This window comes from Pongo abelii, chromosome 20 (genome assembly GCF_028885655.2).
Source record: "Pongo abelii isolate AG06213 chromosome 20, NHGRI_mPonAbe1-v2.0_pri, whole genome shotgun sequence".
Taxonomy (NCBI): Eukaryota; Metazoa; Chordata; class Mammalia; order Primates; family Hominidae; genus Pongo; species Pongo abelii.
Window position 1 is genome coordinate 34,155,537 of NC_072005.2, and position 17,781 is coordinate 34,173,317.

Below are 17,781 nucleotides of genomic sequence, written 5' to 3' on the forward strand. Positions count from 1 at the left end.
TAGAACAGTGGCCTGGAACACTGGGATGGACGTAGTCCCTCAGAGCTTAGGCTGGCCGGAACTGCACACACAAAATTGTCAATCATCACTCCCAACTCAGGACTGGCAGGCACCACAGTCTCCGTTGCCCAGGACAGTGCAGACACCACAGTCCCACACAGCCCAGGACAGTGCATACGCCACAGTCCTCCATGGCCCAGGACGGTGCGGACACCACAGTCCCACATGGCCCAGATGGTGCAGACATACCCTTCCCTTATTCTCCAGGACTGGGCAGACCCCACAGCACCTCACAGTCCAGGCCTGTGCATACGCTACATTCCCCACAGCCCAGGTCTGTGCAGATGCTGCCTCCCCTCATAGCCAGGACCAGGCAGACGTGGGAGTTCCTCGCACTTTACGAGTGGGCAGACATTGTAGTGTCTTCCAACTCAAGACTAGGGCCAGAGGAATAAGGAAGTGGCTGAAAGAGGCCTTGTGATCAGAACTGCAAGCATTCAGAGTGTGTACGTAATGGCTGAAGATCAGTCAGAACCCCGTAGCTCTGCAGATGTCAGTGTGGATGGAGGATGCCCAAAGGATAAAATGTTTTCTTCCCAAGACTGATATTTAAAAGTCACATGAGTCTTGCAAAATTAAATAACACTCTAGGAAAAATTTCTGGATTCATTGTATCTGGAATTAATTATGATGATCATTTTTGCAAAGATTGTAATAGAAAAAATAGATTTTTATCCTTGCGCACATTGGGATTTTAAGAAACTAGAAGAGCCAGTCTTTAACCTTGTCCTGGGCTCCATAATCCCCTTGCATCCATGTTAGAAGTTCCCACTGGGAGCACATGGGGAAGGGTGCCCTGAATGTGCCTCTCTGCCACCTGCTCTGGGGGCTGTCCCCATTGCCAGGAAACTTTGGGTTCTTTACCCCTCCACAGGCAAAGGAAAACCTTACACAGAAATCAGCCTTCTGCCCCCACACAGTAGCCTCATCACAGGGCTTCCAGAGGCCCTCAGACAGGTGTGTGCTGAAGTTTCCCCCTAGATGATCAGCAGCCTGCTTCCACCCGAAATCCAGTCCCCCTGGCTGCCTGTGACAAGAGAGCCCTTCATGCTGAGTGCTGCTCTCGTTGCACCTTTTTCTCTCCGTATTTAGACAGAGAGAGTGGATTCATGTTTGATTAAACAGTGTGGGCCCAGGAAAATCAATTAGCAAGCAAAGTGATCCACAGTAATCAGGATCAGTGCCATCTACTAAGCTCCCACGATGTGCAAGGTCCCATATAAGGGCCTCACTGTATCATCTCCCTTCATCTTAATGAGATGAGATGGATATTATTATCTTTCTCACTTTACAAATGAGTGAGAGGGCAGAGAGAGGTTAATGCAGAATTGCTAAGTATCTGATCAGGATTTGAAAGCAGGGGTTTGCAATTCTGTAGACCTTGCACTACACTTGTGGGGCACAGCCAGGCATCGTTCACATCTTGGTGACCTCAGGGAGTTGCCAGGATTGGAGTCCAAGACCCACCCTTGTTGGGGTTGGGGGGCAGCTTGTGAGCAGCCCGGAATGAGCCCCACGATTGATCTCTGCGCCTTCCTTCCCACAAGTGGGTAATTTGGTCCCTTCCTTGTTTCAGTTTTTGCTTTTGTTTTTTAATTTGAAATAACACCATCCAGTTGGCAAAGCGTGTGGGGAGAACCATTTTATTACTTTTTCTAAATATAACGGGAAAAAGTTGTTGACCCAGAGCTCTGTGGCAGGAACAAATTGTGCAAGGTCTGTTAAGAAGAGGATAGATGTGCACCTGGGACTGCGGAGAGGGTCTCCCAGGATGGGCTTCTGCCAGAGGCTGATGTCCACATTGTGTTCTCTTCCAAAGCAATCACCACGTTAGACGAAGCATGAGAATTTTTCATTAGCTGTGTTTAAACTTGATGATGCTACTTGCAAAGGAGGGGCTTTGAGTCCCAACTCAAGTCATACTTCCTCTGGGAAGCGTTCCCGGAGTTTCATCTGCCCAAGCACCAGCATTCTGCATTCAGAAGTTCACTATACACTGCCTCACACTGGCGCTGTCTTTAGTACCTAAATCTGTCTCTCCAGGTTGTTTTCCCAGGAGGCAGAAACTGGCTCTCACCTTCTTTTGCCCACACCCTCAGCACCTAGCAGTGCCTGGCATGTTTCAGCCCTCAGCAGTCACTTGTTTGGTAACAGTCACCTGAATCCCAAATCTTGCTCTGTAAATGAGAACAGTAATACATATACACCCTTTAGGGCTGTTGGGAGGATGAGGGACAAAGCATATAAAGCATTTATCACTTTGCCTGTATGTAGTAGGCAATTAATTAGTGTTGACTATTATAATGTGTTTCAGAAATGAATAACTGCAAACAGAGCTCAAGTTGTCATCCCTGAGGGAGTGGGATTGTCTCCTGGAACTCTACGGAGGTCAGTCATCTGTGTCATCATTTAACTTTCTTATCGATCTGAATCCACCCGCTGATGAGACCTTCTGGTGATGCTGCCCTGGAAGGTGTAATTAAAATTAAAGCAAAACCAAACAAATACATTAGAGAGGAGAGAAGCGAGGGCTGGGAGTGAAAGGGAGGCAGGTTGGAAATGCAAACGAGGCTGTGCTAAAATAGTCTCCACGGCTGGGAGAAGGAAGAAACCACCCAGAATCTAAGGGTTTTCTAAGAAACGGTAACGGCAATGAGGAGGGCTACTGGGGAGGACTCACAGATCTAGGTGAGCCAGGTCTGTCAGGAGTCTTTGCCGTGTCTAGTGGCCCAACTCGCTCATGGTATAGAAGGCAGGAAGGGGTGGAAAAGATGGAGGGGATGGCAGGAGATCCCAGAAGAGGTGACTGTGTTGTTTTTTTCTATCTTCAAGGTCAAACATATGGTCTCCCAGAAAACCAACACCAACCCCACGCTTATTCCACATGCTCCAGGTAGGCTCTGGGGCCCTCTGGTTCAAGGCGCCTGGAGCAATCAGCCCTTCAGATACCCCTGGAGATGGTGATTACTTCACGGCACATCTTGTAACCCAAGCAGGTCCCATGAGAATGTCCCCAGGATGAGGACAGGTGCTACTGAGAGCAATGACTTTTTCCCAGTGGACTGGACGCTGGGGGGACGGGGGGATGGTGCCTTTTTAAATCCTTTATCCAAAAGCTGAAGCCCGAGACCCAGGCTGAGAAGCCGGGTCAAGAGGTAAACATGAAGTTCCAGTGACTTTTTTTTCTGAGTCCCTGGATCAAACCACACCTGAAAGTAACATACGTGTTTGGTTTTCTAGTTTTATGCAGCAGTAAATCTGCTTTGTTCTTGATCAGTTTGTGGTGAATTTACTTTGGACACTAAGCGTTCTGAGGCCCCAGGCCCCAGGAGGGATACAGTAGATTGGTTCACCCGACATCTGTTCTAGTGTTTTTCTAGTGGGTGTTCCTTTACTGCAGGGGTGGGGGAAGCAAAAGCTCCAACTCCAAGGCCCCTCCCAGCTAGGGCTCTGTATCTGATTGAGGTTCCACCAACCAGGTGTTGCCCTATGAGACTTGACTTGCAGCCAAGTTGCATGAAAGAGGGGAGGCAGCCATTTCAACTGGTGTGTGTGCAGCAGGTGCAGAGGTGCTGCTTGATCCCCGTATCACTGCCAAGCTGGTGGAACCTGGAACTAGTGCTTAGGATAAGACATGACGATTCACCTTCTGCCTGATTATAGCAAAAGCAGCATGCAGTTTTCTGGATGGGCCAGTTCTGCGGTAAGGTCCTGGGTCCCAGTCCTACAGAGCCTGCCCCTGCAGGCCTTCCAGGGGTTTTGGAAGTGCCGCATTTCCAGTATTCGCCCCCTTTTCTTGAAATAGCTGGAGTGGTTTCTGATTCCTGCATCAGTATCCTGACTGATAAAGCAGCAATTCTGCCTCTGGACATGGTGTTTGCTTTCCATAGTCAGGCGTTAGCACGTCAGGCTCCCCGACCTCGGGTGTCTTACTGCTTCCAGGTGGCAGGAGGCTGGCGACTGCTCCCTGAACCCGCAGAAGTATAGATGGACCATATTTGTGATGTGTGGCTCCCAGCTGACCCAGATTTAGAGTGGAGGAAGGAGAGATGAGGAATGGAGGTGGGTGCAAAAGGATAAATTGACTGAACTTGAAAAGAGAAAATGCTGCCATTAGCATGGACCATCCTCCCCGTGTGCCTCCTTGGGGTTTGGGAAGAACAGGAACTAAGTGGTTCTGAGCAGCCTCCACAGAGTTATCCTAAAGGCAGATGTACCCAGGGGTCTTTGGCCATGGTGCCTGCCTGTCCCACTCCAGAGGAGGAAGACAGCAGGCTAGAGGTGGGTTTGGGTTTTCTCGGGAATCACAATTTGGGATCCCTGGTACAAAGCCAACTTCCTTACTATTTCACACGGAGTGATTGGCACCACCCATGCCTATATCAAACAGCTAAGAACACAGCCCCAGGTATGTTCCAGCTTTCTGGGTCTTCTCAGATATATGGGTTGTTCATGAGATCAAGGACAGGGTACTGTGTTCTCTCAGTGTAGTTGAGCCCTGATATTTGACACTTCATTTACATTTGATTTCAAGCTCCAAATAAAATCCCCTACATATAAAAGTTCTGCAGATTCACTGACTGGACGCCCTCTTGACTCCCTGCTAGCGTGCCTTACTGTATGGTAGGACAATGGTCTCTGAGAGTGGGCTTTGAAACAGCGGCTCAGCATCACCACGGAACTTGTTAAAAATGCAAATATAGGCTGGGCGCGGTGGCTCACACCTGTAATCCCGGCACTTTGGGAGGCTGAGGTGGGCAGATCAAGAGGTCAGGAGATCGAGACCATCCTCACTAACATGGTGAAACTCCGTCTCTACTAAAAATACAAAAAAAATTAGGTGGGCGTGGTGGTGGGCACCTGTAGTCCCAGCTACTCGGGAGGCTGAGGCAGGAGAATGGTGTGAACCAGGGAGGCAGAGCTTGCAGTGAGCCGAGATTGCACCACTGCACTCCAGCCTGGGCGACAGAGCAAGACTCCGTCTCAAAAAATAAAATAAAATAAAAATAAATAAATAAATAAATACACAAATAAGCAAATATATAGCCAGGTGTGGTGGCTTATTCCTGTAATCCCAGCACTTTGGAAGGTCGAGGCAGGTGGGCCATTTGAGGCCAGAAGTTTGAGATCAGCCTGGGCAACATGGAAAATCCCCATCTCTACACAAAAATTTAAAAATAAGCCAGGTGTGGTGGTGGGCACCTGTAGTCCCAATGCCTCAGGAGAATCACTTGAGCCCAGGGGGCAGAGGTTGCAGTGAGCCGAGATCATGCCACTGCACTCTAGCCTGGGTGACAAAGTCTTGTCTCCAAAAAAAAATAAAACAGAAAAGGAAAGCAAGTTCACAAGCCTCATCCCAAATCTTACAAAATGTTAGCTTTCTCACAGGGTTATTGCAGTGATTAAATTGAAACAAGATGTGTAACACATCTAGACAAGAATCTGCAGTTACAGGGCTGACACTCTTTGGGTCTGTGTGTAAGGGTGCATGTGTGTGTGTATGTACGTGTGTGTGCATGTATTTGCACACATGGGTTAGTGTCTACGTGTGTGTGTGCATGCGTGTGTATTTGTGTGTGCACTTATGTGTGTGTGTGTATTTAGGTCACTGCGCACACCCTCAGCTCTGTCTGCGATGGCGCTCTTTGTCCATGATGGACCTGTATTCATCTTTCAGATTTTTACTCAAGCATCCTTTGGTCTATTTGTCTGTGAGCTCTTGTCTTGTCTTACTCCCCGCTTGTACTAGCCTCTCTCCCGGAGCTTCCTCCCTATCCACATTCTTTGTTTGCATGAGTAGAGTAATCCCTGTGGCTAGTCTGGGACCCATTCACCCTTCTCCTGCTCATGGCATCCTGGTTTTATTCTGGGAAATGTTGTGCCACCCAATCCTAATCCGTGTGGTGTGGTGGGATTGATCCTACAGCGTATTGTCTGGGCTGACCAATCTTATTCTACTTCATGGCCACAGTGATTGATTCACAAGTGAGCATGGGACATGTGTGGATCCAAGGCAGGTTGGTCTCTAGATTTGGGCTTGAAATATTGTTCCATTTTTGGTTGGGATGGGAGAAATCCTGCCCAAGCACAAAGCCAACTTTGAGTAAAGCAGAAGCAGGCAATGGAGACCAACTCCTGGCTCTGAATGCCTGAATCTGTCAGTGACCACCCGTTAGACCCTGTGAGTGTGTAGCTGTGTGAATTAACCAAGACCTTTTTTTTGTAAATTTTAGGGGATTTTGTTCTTGTGTTGTTTTCCCATGTCACTGTGATTGTGGTTTTTGCCCCTTGAAAAAGAAAGAGTTGGGTTTTGTGACCCTGTTAAGGGACCTGGCCTTACCAACACCTGGTTCCTGCAAAGTCCTTGGTCTATGGTAGATCCCCAGGAAGTGCTGAATGATGGAATGAATGTCTACCAAAAGAGAAGGGCTGAGATCTTTTCCTTCAGCCTTTTCTTCACCTCTTCAGCATGCATTCATGCGGCACTGCCCATGCTCCAGGCCTCTCTCCGCTGTGCAATTTGCCTGGCTGGCAAATTCCTCTGACCACCTCAACCTGCACAGTTATCTGTGAGATCTCAGGGGATGAGCAGAAATGTCTGCACCCAAAGGCCAAGCAAGGCCCCTTCACGACCCTCTGGACTGAAAGCTGTTGAGCTCAGATGGCTGTGCCATGCAGCTATCTGCTAACCATGCCCCATAGAGTGGAGCAGACACTTGTAAAAATGTCCCTCTGAAACTGGCTCTGTATGGCCCCAGCAGGAATTAATTTGCTATTGTAAATGAGATTAACCAGCCTGTCTTCCAAAACTCATTTGTCCATCAGATGGCGAGGTGACTGGTGGCCAACCTACCAGGGGATGTTTTGGAGAAGGGAGAGCTCTCCACAGAAAACGGCCTTCTCTGCCCATTAACTTCCTTTTGAATTAGGATTCCTCTTCCACACAGCAAACGTTGGCTCAAGCTTTCGGGCAGCTGAAGGACTGCAGTTAGTTAGGGGTAGGAGGCCCACCTGGGATGGGCTTCTGGCAGCTCTCTGAAGGGTGGAGAGCATGACCTGGATGTTCCTGCCTGAGGAAGGAACCACAGCCACAGACTGGGCCCTTTTTCCTGCTGCTGGTCAGGGGACTCAGAAGCCCTCCCAGAGTCTCTGGAAATCTTAGATCTGAACTCCAGGCTCTGGGCCTCTAAGCCATGCCTCCTGCTCCACTGTCACCTGGTAGGGAATATGGGATGAGGGAGAAGACAGGGTGAGGCTGGCACAACGGGGAGAGGGTTGGAGGAAAGGATGCCAGTGATGTTCTTCAGATCTTTTCTAAAATCACAGGTTGAATTGTTGATTTCTGGTCAGGTGTGGTGGCTCAAGCCTATAATTCTAGCATTTTGATAGGCCAAGGAGGGAGGATCACTTGAAGTCAAGAGTTTGAGATCAACCTAGGCAACATGGTGAGACCCAGTCTCTATTTAAAAATAAAAATAAAAAACTAAAGTGTTAATTTCCAAAGCCATGTGTCTCTCTCCTTAGAAAACCTCTCAAACTCACTGGAGCAAACAGCACCTGTAGACTAAGCGCGGGAGCGCCTCTTCCCTCTACAGCTCCACAGACACCACTGCACTCCCAGCAGCACAGGCAGGAGCTTGCACCAGGAAAAGCTCAGGGATGTGCTGGCCCACTCCTCTCCTTTGACCCTTGAGGACCCAGGTCAAGGGGGGATTAAGAAATATGCCATAGGAAAAATAAATGCAAGAGCTGAAGTGGAACTAGAATCTCTGTCTCTGGACTCCTAGCTCAGTCCCTTTCAAGCTGTTATTTAGGATTATCATTGGACTGCCCTGGGTATTTAGGATTATCATTGGACTGCCCAGGAGTTTTTCACCCCACCCAGAGTTTTAAGGTACTCATTGTGAATTACACAAATCATGGATGGAGCCTTGCTAGCGCTAAGCAATCAGTTGTCCTGCATCGCCCCCTGGTGGGCTTTTAAGCTATAGTCATATTAAATTTCTAGGAAGGACTGAAGTGGCTAGACCCTACCTCTATGATGCCTTAATTCCTCAAAGACTGTAAGACGGTCGGCTCCATCCGCGCACTCCCTCTCTCCCACCTGTGTGGAAAGCCCTTCTCCTTTCTCAGACTGGGTTTGATTATTATCCCAACCCTAGTTGCCTTTCTCAGGCTCTCAGTTCTTTTTCACTGAAGCTCTCAGCAGAGTGTGGATCTAAGCGCACTGTGCTTCTGTTGGTCTCCACCCTAGCTGGGCTGCCTCCTAGGAAAAAGAACTTGGCTGTTTGTTTAAAAAAAATACATATATGTATACAGGCATGCGGTGTGTAATAATCCCATCAGGGTAAGTGGGGTGTCCATCACCTCAAGCATTTACCTTTCATTGTGTTATAAGCAAAATACTCTGAGTTACTTTTAAATGTACAATAAATGATTGTTAACTGTAGTCACCCTATTGTGCTATCAAATACTAGATTTTATTCATTCTATGTTTTTATACCCATTAACCATGCATACTCTCCCCTCCCCCAACCCTTCCCAGCCCCTGTAACCATCCTTGTGCTCTCTATCTCTGTGAATTCAATTGTTTTACATTTTTAGCCCCAACAAATAAGTGAGAGCAGGCAAAGTCTGTCTTTCTGCGCCTGGCTTATTTCACTCAGCATAATGACCTCCATTTCCATCCATGTGATTGCAAATGACAGGATCTCATTCTTTTTAATGGCTGAGTACTAAGCACTCCATTGTGTACATGGACCACATGTTTTTTATCCATTCATCTGTTGGTGGGCAGGTTGTTTCCAAATCTGGGCTATTGTGAACAGTGCTGCAATAAACATAGGAGTGCAGAGATCTCATCAATAGCCTGATTTTCTTTCTTTGGGGTCTATGCCCAGCAGTGGGATTGCTGGATCATATGGTAGCTCTATTTTTAGTTTTTTGAGGAACCTCCAAACTGTTCTCCATACTGGTTGTAAGTTTGTTGTTTTAACCTTATCACTGGATACTTAGCACTGGGCACAGTGCTAGGGAGTAGATAAGGCACTCAAATATTTCTTCAAGGGAGTGAGCAAGGAAGGCAAGGAGGCCAGAACACTCACCTTGGATATCCTTGAACCCCCTCCACACCTGGTGTACAGCCTGGAAGAATACCATTAAATCATGGATGGACAAGCAGATGGATGAAGAAATGACTTTCTCCTGGGGCTCCCTCCTGTCAAACTCACACTTCTAATCTCCAGTGGCACAGGCCCCTGTCCTGCCCTAGTGCCTGTGCAGGTCTGAAGTGGCAATCCTGGGACCCCATTGCCTGCAGTTTCCTGATGTGTTTTTTGCATATATTTTTAAAGACAAAGGAGCCCAGAGATTGGGTGTCGTATTTTTTGGTTTAAAACTGTCAGAGATGTTTGAACCAGAGTGACTCCATCTTGAATAGGGGCTGGATAAATGGAAACTGAGATCTGCTGACCTGTTCCCAGGAGGTTAGGCATTCTTAGCCACGTGAGGTTTATGGTTAAAGGAATAGTTGAATTCATGTTGACCAAACAGACCCAAGACTTAACAGACCCAGGAAATGTCCTAATGTCCCGATATCTTAAGTACAAAAGCATTCGTAGTTTAAGAATAAGTTTCGCTTTAAAGATACAGATTCTTGTGAAGATGGTAGTTACACAAAGATTAGCAATCCTTTGACACAGCCCTGGTAGAGGAGCACATCCCCCACGGCTTTTGCTTTGTTATTGTATATACAAACAAGCATTTCAGCTAAGATGGATGCGTTCCTCCTCTTGCCTTTGGGAGCACCCTGCTCTGTCTATGAAGTAGCCCTTGCTTTATTCCTATACTTTCTTAATAAACTGGCTTTTGCTTTACTCTGTGGACTTGCCCCCAATTTTTTCTTGTGCCAGATCCAAGAACCCTCTCTTGGGGTCTGGATTGAAACGCCTTTCCAGTAAGAAAACCACAGTGGCCCTGATTTTCTTAGAGAGAGTTCCTGAGAGTTCATAAGAAAAGATTTGCGTTCTGATTGTATCCAGATCAACCAGCCTGACCTGGACATGTTGACAATTGTCTGTGCCATTACAGGAAAGTCTCCATCCAGGAGAGGTGGGGGACAGGGCCGGTGCCCATTTGCCTTCTAAGCAAATGCATCAGAGACCGTTCTAATAAGGAAAGAAAGTATAACTAATGAAATTAAATTCAGGGAAGGAAGATGAGCTCTACTAATGATTAATGTTCAACTTAATAGATCAGCAAGACATGCTGAGTTGAGAAGCTGCCCAGAGGGTTCCAGCCTGCTGCCCAAGCACAGGAGGAACAATGAGAGGAGCAACTTCGGCTCCCTCACCCGCGGCTTGTCTCTGGGGAAACACAGTTATTAATTGCTCTAAAATGTCAGTCGCTTTGCTTCAAAGTAGCCACTTCCCCGGCTGCTTTCTGATCTCCCCCTTGAAAATGACTTCCAGTGTGGACATTGACTCTAGCTTGTGTTTAAAACAGAATTTGGGCCTGGGCTTAGTGGCTCACGCCTGTAATCCCAGCACTTTGGAAGGCCAAGGCAGGCAGGTCACCTGAGGTCAGGAGTTCGAGACCAGCCTGGCCAACATGGTAAAACCTCATCTCTACTAAAAATACAAAAATTAGCTGGACATGGTAGTGAGTGCCTGTAATCCCAGCTACTCAGGAGGCTGAGGCAGAAGAATCGGTTGAACCCAGCAGGTGGAAGTTGCAATGAACCAAGGTCATGCCACTGCACTCCAGCCTGGGTGACAGAGCAAGACTCTGTTTCAAAAAACGAATTTGGGGGCTACCCAACCTATCAATGCACTAGCTTTTTTTTCTTTTAAAGACAAGAGTCCCACTCTGTGGCCCAGACTGGAGTGCAGTGGTGCAATCATGACTCACCACACCCTCCATTTCCTGGACTCAAGTGATCCTCCTGCCTCAGCCTCCCAAGTAGCTGGGACCACAGGCCCAACACCATGCCTACCCAAAACAAGCTTTTTAAAAAGTGATGAATCAGCTCAGTTCAACATATGTGGGTGGGATCCTGCTCTTCTGCTGCCTTGCCCCTGTGCCTGCATCCTCAGAAGGCAAATACCCACAGGGGACAGATGCACCCGAAACAGTGTGAGGCAGGGTCCGTGGGGGCTTCCAGAGAAGAAGACAGAGAGCTAGAAGGGGCCTCAGCTGAGGCAGTGCCCGTGGGCCAATGGTGGCCACATTGTCTTCCTGGAGGGACAGGCCCTGGGCTCAGAGCAATGTGCCAGCTGGGGCTGGGGTCTTCTGCTCTCTCTTTTCCAGGCACCAGTGGCAGATAGGAAAGGACCACTCCCCCAGGGTTCCCCTTTGAGACACATGGCCTCCTTCCCTCTCCATCCCTTCCTCCTGGGGTTTCATGGAGCCCCGATTGTGTGCTGGGCCCTGCAGCAGCTAAGGTCACCAGGCTCCAGGCCCTGCTCTTGCAAGAGATCCAGACAAGCTGTCTGGGAAGTGGGCAGTGGGATGCCACACACCAGGAGAACTGGAGCAGGCAGGCGCCATGGTGCGGTGCGGGGAGGGGTGGACATCTGTATGACAACAAAATCTTCCCTCTGTTTTGAACCTCGCTGTATTGAACTCTGCAGTCTTTAAAATAATGTAATCTCTAGGACTCTGCAGCTTTCCAAATCCTATTGACCTGTGATTCGGATAAGAACTGATCTCATTTGTGTCTGAATGAATGAATGTTGTCTGTGCAAGCAGCTGACTTCAGGGCTAGGCTGGTATCCAGCATCACAAGAGCAAAGGCATGCTTTGTGGTTACAGATTGGCACCAGAGCGGCCCTCCCTCCCTCTCTTGTGGGGACCTCGAGGGTCCAGGGGCGAGGGGAGCCAGTGCCAGCAGCCTGCCTCAGTGTGTGTTCTCTGAGCACCTCATGACCTTGCTGGGAGTGTGTCTGATCAGCTGCTTCCCTTGTGACTAAATATTTGGTCATGGCATCAGGAGAGAATTCCATCAGTGGACAGCTCTATTTTTAAGGCTCTGGCTTTGTTTTCTCTTTCCTGAGAGGCAGTCCCTGCAGCAGGCTTGAGCCTCTCTCACTGACAGCCTGCCTCGCATAAGGTTAAGCAGGCATCGGACACTTGCTGGAAGGCAGGGAATTGCAATGAAAGAGCACGGAGGTGAGAGGCTGTGCTCCTTGGGGTGAAGGCAGCTTCTGTGCTCCTGGGATCTACTGTTAAGCCAAGGTGACGCCTGCTTGCATGCTACCGGAGGGGTATGTGTGTGTGCGCACACATATTCTAAGATGACAGCATCCTGTCTGCCTATCCCTGCCTGAAGCACCCCTTTCTCCAACCCCACTAATCAGCTCATTCGCTCACTTTCCCCTATGAATGTATCTCTTTGCCCACCCCTTTGCCTGGGACAACCTGTCCATTTCCAGCCCTCCTCTCTTTCCTTCTCTTTTCTGCAAAACCTCGTGGGATGCCACGTGAGTCTGTTTTGTGTTGCCATAAAGAAATATCTGAGACTGGGCAATTTATCAAAAAAAAAGTATAATTGGCTCATGGTTCTGCAGGGTGTACAGTAAGCGTGGTGCTCTCATCTGCTTCTGGGGAGGCCTCAGGAAGCTTTTACTCATGGCAGAAGGGAAGCGAAGCTGGCATCTCACATAGCGAGACAGGGAGCAAGAGCGGTGTCTGGCTCTTTTATTTTATTATTTATTGTATTTTTTGTGTGATTATTTTTAACTTTTATTTTAGGATCAGGAGCACATGTGCAAGTTAGTTATATAGGTAAACTGTCTGTCATGGAGTTCTGATGTACAGATTATTTCAGATAATGAGCATAGTACTTTATAGACACTTTTCCTGATCCTGTCTCTCCCCCACCTTCCACCCTCAAGCAGGCCTCAGTGTCTGTTTTTCCCCTCTTTGTGCCCATTGGTTCTTATCATTTAGCTCCCATTTATAAGGAAGAACATGTGGGATTTGGTTTTCTGTTTCTGCATTAATTCACGTAGGATAAAGGCCTCCAGCTCCATCCATGTTCCTGCAAAAGACATGATCTCATTTTTTATGGCTGCATAATATTCTACGGTGCATAGGTACCACGTTTTCTTTATTCAGTCTACTGTTGATGGGCACCTGGGTTGATTCCATGTCTTTGCTGTTGTGAATAGTGCTGCAGTGAACATATGTGTGCATTTGTCTTTATGGTAGAATGACTTATTTTCCTTTGGGAATATACCCAGTAATGGGATTTCTGGGTCAAATGGTAATTCTGTTTAAGTTCTTTGAGGAATTGTCACACTGCTTTCCACAATGGCTGAGTTAGTTCACCCTCCCACCGATGGTGTACAGGAATTCCCTTTTCCACGCAACCTTGTGCCACGCTCTTTTAAACCACCAGTTCTTACATGAACTCATTGCTCCAGGAAGGGCACCAAGCCATTCATCAGGGAGCCACCTCCATGACCCAAACTCCTCCCACTAGGCCCCACCTCCAACACTGGGATCAAATTTCAACATGAGATTTGGAAAGGACAAATATCCAAACATACCAAGCACCCTCTAACCTAGTAGCTCAATCTCAGCTCTCCTGCGAGCTGGCCCTGTGGTTTTTGCACACACGCTTCGTCAGTCGAGGGCTCCTTTCTCCTTTGTGACAATGTGACCTCTCATAGGGGACATGCTGCCTGCCAAGAGCCCCATCAGAGGCTTAGCCACTCTTGCTATCCAGTCTCTCCAGGGACATCGCAACCCTCCTCTTACATACCTGCCGCTCATGCCCTGAGTGATAGATGGTGTTGTGTGGGCATTGCTCCTGTGACGCACCTGCCGCTTGTGCCCTCAGGAATAGGTGGCATTGTGTGGGCAGTGCTCCTGTTACTCACCTGCCGTTTGTGCCCTCAGGAATAGGTGGCATTGTGTAGGCAGTGCTCCTGGTTTCTGCTGGAGAATAACTGGTCCATTTTGACCTTCCTCACCCCCACAGTTTTTACCTCTCTTGGACTGGTGCAGGGGAGCATGGCTGGAGGCTAGCCAAGTGGACATTAATTCTTGGTCTGTCCACCCCTTGGGAAATGCTCCTTTCAACAGCGCCTCTAGGAGAACTTCCCCTAATGCATAGGGTCCCACCCTTTAGGCTTTCTTACCACCTACTCCTGGACACAATGGTTGATCCACATGCGAGCACTGGAGCCATTTGGGACAATCATGGAATCACTCGGGGGTGTTTTGAATGGAGTTGATGGTGAAAAACACAGTCTCTGTGCTATCAATAAATATTCACCTGTTCTGGCCAGAGTCATCCTGGGAGAATGGGGCTGTCATTCGAGGAGGCAGATAGTGGGCTCCTGGTGATACCTGAACCTTGAGCCCTCCTCCACTGCCATTTGCTTCTGTCAGCACATCCACGTCCCTCTTGAACCACAGCAACCAGGAGGAGGCCAGGCAAAGACCCTGAGAGGGAGGTGAAGTGGGACATAGCTGAAAAAACAACACGATTTGGTAACACACTTCAACATTGATCCCAAGGGAAGGTGGATTTTAAAAAAACATATAAGAACAAGACCTTTGCCACTGCTCTTGTAGAAATGGAAGAACAGGAGAGTGGGGCTGAGTGAGAGGCCACCTTATCCATGGGTAGTGCCTGCGAGGCGTCTGCAACATTGACCCAGGGCTCTCCCCACTGTGGTGTGTTCCCTGTGAGTTCAAGGGTTAGTGGAAAAGAAAACAGCAAAGCAAAGTCATGTTAAATGGAAAATGTGATTATCTTCAAAGAGACAAGACACCATGGGGGCTTCTCCAGCCCACCTCCAAAGAAGACACATTCATTCAGATTTGCCTGGATCCCCAAAAGCCCCCTTTTTGTAAAGGTCAACAGGAAGAAAAGTCTTTGATGCACCTTAGTTCTGGATTCAAAAATATTTCTGACATTTGGGCTACATGGCACGTCTGGATGTTTTTCTACTTCCTCATACTTCCTGGATCGAAATCAAGCTTCTCACCTTTAAAGATCCCAAATATCTTTCACTTGCCAATGGTAATAGGGTGTTTTCAGGGTCTAAGATAAAAACAAACAAACAAACAAACCCTAAAAGTAAGCAAGATAAAGGCAGTAGCAGGGACACCCTACAATCATTGTGCAGGCACAGTCACAAAGCAGAGGCCCCTGTCCAGTCCCACGGCTTTGCAAAGTGACCCCAAAGTGGCAATTCTCGATTGATTCAAGGTTTCCCTGGCCAGGCTTAGGTGCACCCAGGAAGAAGAAACACAAGTCCCAGCAGGATCTGTGGCCTGTGTTTTGTCTAAAGAGGGTTCCAGGAGCTTCAATATTTAAAGGGGAAAGATCAAGTGGGAGGGGAAGAGAAAATGAAAAAAAGGAAGGAAGGTAGGCAGTGAGAGCAGTGTTACCTTCTTGAAAAGCCCGGATCTGCGCTCAGTGAACATTCATTTCACATGTGAAAAGGAAGGCGAAGCCTGGGGGATGGGGCAGTTAATGATGCTTTTGTCTGATGCCCAGTAAATCTACATTTTACATAAGCAAGCATGTGAAATGACAGCTATCTGTGAACAAAAGGAAGGCAGTTTTTGCATGACTAGGTTCCCAAGCTTTACCTTCCCTTTGGCATGGTGAGTTTCAGGTCCTGAGATTCGGTTTTTCTTTCACAGCATTAGAAAAGGAAGATGGATTTCAATGTATTTAGACAAGGCAAGCTTGTCTAATTCCACCCACACTACACTTCTCTCTGCTGTGGTGGTCTAGTGGCTACACTCAGCAACATTTCCTTTTGGCTTGTGCAAATACTTGAATATTAAAGTAACAAAAATTTAAATACAAATGTCAAATATTCACTTGAACATAAATTAATATCTGAATATCTAGAGGTGGACGTAGGGTGTAGGGTTAAGGGGAATTCTACTGTATTCTCATATCCCTGGTCACCTTCAAAGTTCATTCCAAGTAATTTACTTATTTATTTATTTATTTATTTATTTATTTTTGAGACAGAGTCTCACTCTGTTACCTAGGCTGGAGTGTAATGGCTCAATATTGGCTCACTGCGACCTCTGTCTCCTGGGTTTAAGTGATACTTGTGCTCAGCCTCCCAAGTAGCTGGGATTACAGGTGCGCACCACTATGCCCAGCTAATTTTTTGTATTTAAATAGAGATGAGGTTTTGCCATGTTGGCCAGACTGATCTCAAACTCCTGGTCTCAAGTGATCCACCTGCCTCGGCCTCCCAAAGTGCTGGGATTACAGGTGTGAGCCACTCAATGTAATTTAAATAGTAGTTTTTATAATACTAATTCATGGGAACAACCGCATTTTACTGATGGGAAAACTGAGGCCCTGAGATGCTGAAGCTATCAGGCTACAAGTGGTGATCTGACTCCTATAACACTGCTCCTTGCTCATTTAAAAACATGATAGGCACCTTTTCTGTGAAGAGGGTGGAAAATTGCTTCAAAAGGGCTTTGAAATGTGCTACATAAAGTGCCTTGGAGAAAAGGCCGCTAGAATACAATGTGAAATGCAGTGAATTTTGTATTTTAATTGAGTCAAAGGCTCACACTTGTCAAGGTGGGGAAATAGCAAGTCAATGACTGTACTGCACACAGAAATTACACAACTTCTGAAAATAAATTGTGTTCCTCTAATGGATTTTACCTATGAATTAAAAATTGAAAATTCAATTTTCTCTTTGGCCAGCTATGAGCTTTTGCCTGATAGGAACTGAGTTCCAGCTCACACAGAACCCCACGGCTCCCTCAGGACCCTGGGCAGAGTCCGGCTCTCAGAGGAACCCCTGGCTCCCTCAGGACCCTGGACACAGAGTCCCGGCTCACACAGGACCCCTGGCTCCCTCAGGACCCTGGCCAGAGTTCCGGCTCACACAGGACCCCCCTGCTCCCTCAGGACCCTGGGCAGAGTCCCGGCTCACACAGGACCCCCATGCTCCCTCAGGACCCTGGGCAGGGTCCCGGCTCACACAGGACCCCTGGCTCCCTCAGGACACTGGACAGAGTCCCGGCTCACACAGGACCCCCCTGCTCCCTCAGGACCCTGGGCAGAGTCCTGGCTCACACAGGACCCCTGGTTCCTTCAGGACACTGGGCAGAGTCCCGGCTCACACAGGACCCCCCTGCTCCCTCAGGACCCTGGGCAGAGTCCTGGCTCACACAGGACCCCTGGTTCCTTCAGGACACTGGGCACAGAGTCCCAGCTCACACAGGACCCCCGTCTCCCTCACACCTGCTGACTGATGAATTCCTGTGTGTTTTGTATTCGTGACCCAAATCAGGTAAAAGCTGCATAGAGAAATGGGAGGCGGTGGGCACAAGGATCCTGCGATGCCCCGCTGTGGGACCTGCGACCTCAGGGGCATGCGGGCTGGCAGCCGCTGTCTCCATGCTGGGTATGTAGATACTGCCATCACCTTGGGGTCAGCATCTAGGGCCCTATTGGAGCTCACACTCAGCTCTATTGGGCATCAGATTCTGTCTGGAATGTACAGTAGGAATTAGAGACGTGGGTTAGAAGTGGGGCTCAGAGATCAGAGACAAATGCAGCCAACTGAAAATTAGGCTGGGCTCCAGCTCTGGCTGCAGATGGGTGGAAAAGTCAGAGGTGCAGCAGCTGCTCCCCAGCCACGAACAGCTGGTGAAACGGGGGAATCTGGTGGAAAGAGGCTGCATGGTGCTCACCTGAGTGGCCAGGCCTCCAGG